This window comes from Aplysia californica, unplaced genomic scaffold (assembly GCF_000002075.1).
Source record: "Aplysia californica isolate F4 #8 unplaced genomic scaffold, AplCal3.0 scaffold00390, whole genome shotgun sequence".
In the NCBI taxonomy this organism is placed as follows: domain Eukaryota; kingdom Metazoa; phylum Mollusca; class Gastropoda; order Aplysiida; family Aplysiidae; genus Aplysia; species Aplysia californica.
In genome coordinates, this window is record NW_004797660.1 from 372,139 (window position 1) to 378,370 (window position 6,232).

The following is a 6,232-nucleotide window of genomic DNA, read 5'->3' on the forward strand; positions in this document are numbered from 1 at the left end:
TTTACACCATTTTATGTCCTTTAACATCTAACTTTTCTAGTATTGATCAAAACCACATTACTAACTATCTCTAAAGACTTGTCACAATTTCATTGGCCTGTAAATCTGTAGCAGTAAGTGAATTGGGAAGGTTGGCAATGGGATTTCAAGTTGGAATATATTGTATTCAAAGCCAATTGTAATGGTTTTGTGAAAAAGAAGTTGACTGTTTTATATTGCTTTTGTTTGTTTTTTATTATTATACATTAAAAATTATTGATGTCCTGTTGGAAAAGGTCTTTCACTTTGTTGGTTGATGTTATTTTGATATATATCTATTCAAAGAAATCCATTTTTATGAGGATGCATTTATTATTATTAAATAATTAGATATTGGACATCATGATATTATCATTCATGTAGAATTGTACCGGTTGTTTGCTCAAAATTAATGTACGTTATTCCCAGTGAAGATGTGCTCTTCTATAGTGCGGTAAAAAATTTATGACGTAACTTATCATGGATTATTTCCTCAATTATCGAACTTTGACTCTCCAGCTTTTGCACAACGTGTATCAATTTGTCGTAACAGATCAACATTCTTGTAAACACCTGTTAACTTTATTCTATAAAATTCCTTTATAAACACTAATTTTAAAAAATCCCAGTGGATGGCTTCTACAGATTTTATAAGTTTACATCTTATGAGCTGGGATGATATGGCTTTTAAAAGCAAATTTGTCTAGTGTTTCTAATCATGACACTACATTTATTGAATGCATGTTTTTGAGAATCTTAAGTGCAAAAAAGTGTTTGCAATAAAACATATTTTTTGTTACACCTTTTGCTATTAAAGAGTGTCATTGGTTGGCAGTGATGTAGGCCATATGCGTATTCAAAATGTGTGCTAGAAGCAAAAAGTGCTGTGATTACTTCTATTTTTCTGCATCACTGACATGTGTAGTACCGGTATTTTATATAAATTTATGAAGAAACACTTTTTTTATCTTGCCTAAATTGTTGTGGAAAAATAAGATCAAGTTAAAACAGACTGATACAAACTGCTGTGCAAAGTATAGGGAACATTGATTCACCCATTAAAAGGATATTTGAGGATAAGTTGCGCCACAAATTTTTGACTGCACTGTAGTATTACATGTTGAAGATTTGGGGGGTTTTTTGTTAACTGCTGAATGGAAAGTTATGCGTTGGAAATATGAGCTGAGGATTCCACATGCACTTTGGGGAGGATGAAACAAGTGCTTCCTAGCTACAAGTGTATAAGAGTATCAGAATTTCAGGGAGTACTTATCTGGCTCATGCTCAGAGAAACTCTCTGAAGTCTTACTCTTGGAAATAATTGTGCCTTACTGAAACAACATCAGAAGCTTTTCAGCAAATTGTCCTATATCTGATTGTAAAAGACAAGAAAAGTGCTATTCTTTTACATGTGAAATGAAATAAGTGTTTTCTCAAGGATTATTATTCATGCAGCAGTATATGATCATTAAAGCCAGTCAAGATTCCTGAATGATTTTAGTTTGATGCTTTTCATTCTTGGTCATACTGAAAAGTAACATTTATTATATCATAGTATAATTTCTGTGTAATTTGTTTTTGATGCAAAAGAATTTCCAGAGGATTATGCCTTTCCAACTTACTTTTTTTTCAGCAGAAAATTTAATTTTTGCATTAGGTGCATGTACTTGCTTGGGTATTTGTTAAAGTTAAAGGTAATTGAGTCAAGGGTAAATTTTCATTCCTGTACATTCTACCCCACTTTTACAAAATTCACAAAAAAGTGCAGTTTTTGTTTCAGTATCTTTATGTCCAATATTATGTCAGGGAATTATATATGTATATATAGCCTACAGACTTGCCTCTTATCTTTGGCGCGATGCTTTTATATTGTTTTGTATCTTTCATTAAATATTTACAATCTTAACCGCATAAAGTAAATTGCTTAAACATGGGAGGTCCAAATGTCTGAGTTTACTCAGTTATCAGATATGACATTGATGTGAGCCTTTAAAACTCTGCAAAAAGTATGCAGGTTTAGAAATGCCCTTCAGGGATAATAAAAGATCATCAAAGAGGGACGAAGTACTCATTGGAAATTTTCGCTTCTGTGACTAAACAGGTCATTATCAGAAAACTGCGTTTTGTGTTACGCTAATACTTTGAAAACAACTTAATTCATTTTGTTTTTTCTCTTGTTATGGTTGCAAATAAACAGAATAAAATGATGAAAAGTCTCATGTGTGCATTTTATTCAGGTTGATGTGAGTTTGCTTAAATTATGAAATAAAGTGTAGGCCTATTGTATGTTTGTGTTTGTGCTGGCATGTGTATGTATGAATTTGTGCACTGATGAGTTTAGGAGTTTATTTGTGTGTGTGTATCCCATCAGTATGTTCCTAAATTTGTTTCTTAATTATTGTTTTTCATTGTATGATTGCTGGCATGGTCTCAAAGTAATTTATTATTTTTGATGTGAGGTTTTGTTTGCTTTTTGGGGGATGATGGGGGTGGGGGGTTGTTTTGCTTACTGGAAAAAAAAGAGGGGGGAGAGGGGGTAAGTGGTTATGAGTCATTTTGAAGGTGAAGCTGGGACCTTGGTATAATAGCCTGACAGTCAGGCTGAGACTGAGATTACTGAGAGACAAATGTTGAACAACTTCAATATTTGGATTCTATTTATTTTGACATTGAGGCTCTAGAAGAGCCTGTTCGACTATCTGGTAAATTGACTGACTATGAATGCAATGGGTAACAAATGTGTAACAGGGAAAGATTAGGCTCTTTTTTAAGAGCATCCGAGCAAAGGAATGAATTGAGAACCATGATCGCCGATGTCTGTCGCAGATCTGGCACTTGATGATGATGCATTGCGTGCAGGCTAGACTAATCAGTCTTGGAAAGTGGGGTTGTAGATCGTTGGGAGATCCTTCCAGTATTCGTCCAGACGTCTCTTGAATGTGTCCACCGATGGAGCTGACACCACTGACTCGAGATGATTGTTCCAAATAACATTCACCCAATTTTCAAAGAAGTTTGCCCTCACATACTACCTGCTTCTTTGCTTCTGGAGCTTCTCTGAGTTACCACGGAGTTGTGCGGTGGTAGCCTTTGTAAAAGCTGGTCTTTCGGTGATGTAGTAGCCTTTGATGTACTTATATGTGTGGCGTGCTGACAAAATGAGTTACTTCTCGCAGTCCACAGAAGGAGATATTTTCAAAAAATCAACACCGAGGTCAAATTAGTAGATCTTCTATTGATTCTCTATTTTTTATGTATAACATGCCTCTTATTATTTCATACTTATAAATTGTAAAACTTCACTTATAAGCATGATGTTGCTACTTCCATAAGACTTGAATCCGAGAAGTAACTCATTTTTTCAGCACACTTCACATAGGCTATATGTTTCGATCATATCACCACATAACCTACGATGTTCTAGGGATGGAAGCTTTAGTTACCTCAGTCTTTCAGAATAAGTGTTTTCTTTGAGGTGACTCAGTATTTTGGTAGCCCACCTTTGAACTTGTTCGATTTCACTACATAGTCCTTCCAAGTCAAAAGGTTGCCAAACACAGTGTGCTCACTCTAATAACGGCCTCATTAAACTCTTGCAGAGCAAAACAAACATCCTCAGAAAGGTAGTCAAGAGATTGCCTGATAAGTCCAACAATATGATTCGCTTTTGATGTTATCTGGGCTACGTGCTCCTTGAAGGTTAGTTTATCGTCGACCACAACTCCTCAGTCTTTCTTTCTCTTTGCTATATTCAGTTTGTGTCTTGAGGTGCAACCATCCATTGTTTGGTCCATAAAGTATTCAGTATCATTGTCTTTGCTGACTTTTAGGACACAACATTTGTACGGGTGGAAACGAAGTAACCACCGCAGAGACCATTCTTGGAGAGTTTCCAAGTCATCATGAAAATCTTGCGGCCCATTCACGGTGTCACTTCTAACGTAAAGCTTTGTGTCATCAGCGAACAATTTTAGCCGTTTTTTTAATGTCCTGTGGGAAGATTGTTAATGTAAACAAACAAAAAAGAGGAGGCTTAGAACTGGTCCTTGCGGGATTCCACTTGTAACTTCAGCTTCCTCGGCTGATCGTGAACTCGTTGTTTTTTGCTGGCCAAAAAGTCTTACTTTAACCAATCATTGCTTTAACTTAACCCACTTGAGTACCTTCCCTTTAGCACCGCATGCTGGGAGATATAAGTAAACCAAGAACTTCAGAATTTAGGCAAATTCATATATATGAATATTTGTATTAGCCTTGGAGTTGATTTATTTGAATGTGAGAATGTAGTATGTCTACCTTTCCAGCCACTTATGAGTATGAAACACTCTGAAGTAACCTTTGAACATGAGCAGGGGCGTGTGTAAGTTAGCAGACAAATACAATATTTTAAAAAATCATTTATTTCTGTACTTGCGTACCCAACCGTAAGCAATTAATCAAATTGCAGCTGTTTGTTTGTAGCCTATGTGTGTGTGTGTGTGTGTGTGTGTGTGTGTGTGTGTGTTTTGTTCTGATTTATTTTGTTCGTTTGTTGGTTTTGTTGTTGTTGTTGTTGTTGTTGTTGTTTTGTAGGGAGGGGGGTGGGGGGAGCTCAAATTTCTATACTACATTGCTTTTCTAAAGCATGTATGCGGAGGGAGCTCTATTCAATTTGTGGGTGTGCACCATTATTACAGTCAGCAGAGACCTAATCCTGCCAATATTGTTGACAGCCTAAATTCAAAAGCAAGAAATGTGTTTTGACTGTGGTTTAATGGGCCTGTTTGAAAGATGGCAGTGGGAAGAAAGGGAACATTTGTAAACCGATTTTTTTTCTTTTAACTTACGTTTGAGTTTGGGTATCATGTCAAAGATCATAATTTTCTATTCTAATCCAGATCTAGATAAACTATGTAACACACACAAAAAACTGCTTCTTCAAAAATCAACATAAAAGTCATGAATAAATATGTTTATAATAAACTAAAAGTTGTATTTTTTGAAAATTGTGAAGCATGCAATAGCCTATCGATCTCAGGTTTACAGTACATTAAAAAAAAATCCATTTCCCCCAAGGAGGAGAGAAAAGGCCGATATATGGGTTTTGGGAATGTAACAACAAATCACACCAGTTTCTGGGGCTTTTGCCCCCCCCCCCCCCCCCCCCACACTCTTACATTTGTTTTACTTTTGCCCCCCCCCCCCCCCCCATAACAGTACATTGCTCCCTTATGATAAAAATAATATGACATTTTTATCGCGCAAATCTGTGAAACAATCATTGTTCCATGCGCACTGCATAATATTCATGAAAAACATGCATACACACATACATGCACATAATAATATATGCACTAAAATATAAGAGGTGCCACGACATGGTGGGATCAGGCGCTCGTCAGTTTTGAGGCATACGGAGTTATTGATCTCATCTTAAAACCTGTCCATTTACCTTCCTTTTGATAAAAACGATATATCCATCTATGCTGAATAGAAGTCGAAATATTTGCGATTGAAGGAGGTGTGGGTCACCTGATTTCAGGGGCACAGAATTCTACACTAAGTGTAGAATTCTGTGTTCAGGGGTAAATTTAGTGAGAAAACGACCGCCAAAGTTTGATAACTTCAAGAGAGCCTTTAAAACTGAAAAATCACAAATTTTGTGCATGTAATGAACGTTTTTCAGTAAAATTCGCATGGAAATGTGTTATTATATGGACGAAAAAGGTGTTTAGCAGAAAAACAAAAATTCTATAAAAGTTCCCAAACCTGCGGGAAAATGCCATTTTTTTCACTTTCATTATTTTGACGAGCGCCCGATTTCACCACGCTGGAGTAAATCATTCAAGCAAATATTGCATACTCTTTCTTACTAATAAGGAAAAAATTGAGACTCATGTCAATGACAAAAGTGCCTTAATTACAATTAAAACAAGTTACACAGTGAAATTCTGATAAAGTCTACACCCCGGACAGAAAAAAGTGTTAACTTTGAGCAAGGTTGACTTTTTCCATTGTACTACACATACGGGCCATTGAAAATTGAAGATGACAGCTACAAAATTACAAAGTACCTGGCAATAAACAAGATGTAATCTCAATTTCAGAGAGTATAATTCTGAAGTTGTCACCAAAACAAGAGATAATGAAAGAACAAAGTAATTGGAGGTGTGTACACCACTAGCTCAGGCGAAATATCTCTTCTTAATTAAACGAATTCATCTAGGGATTTAGC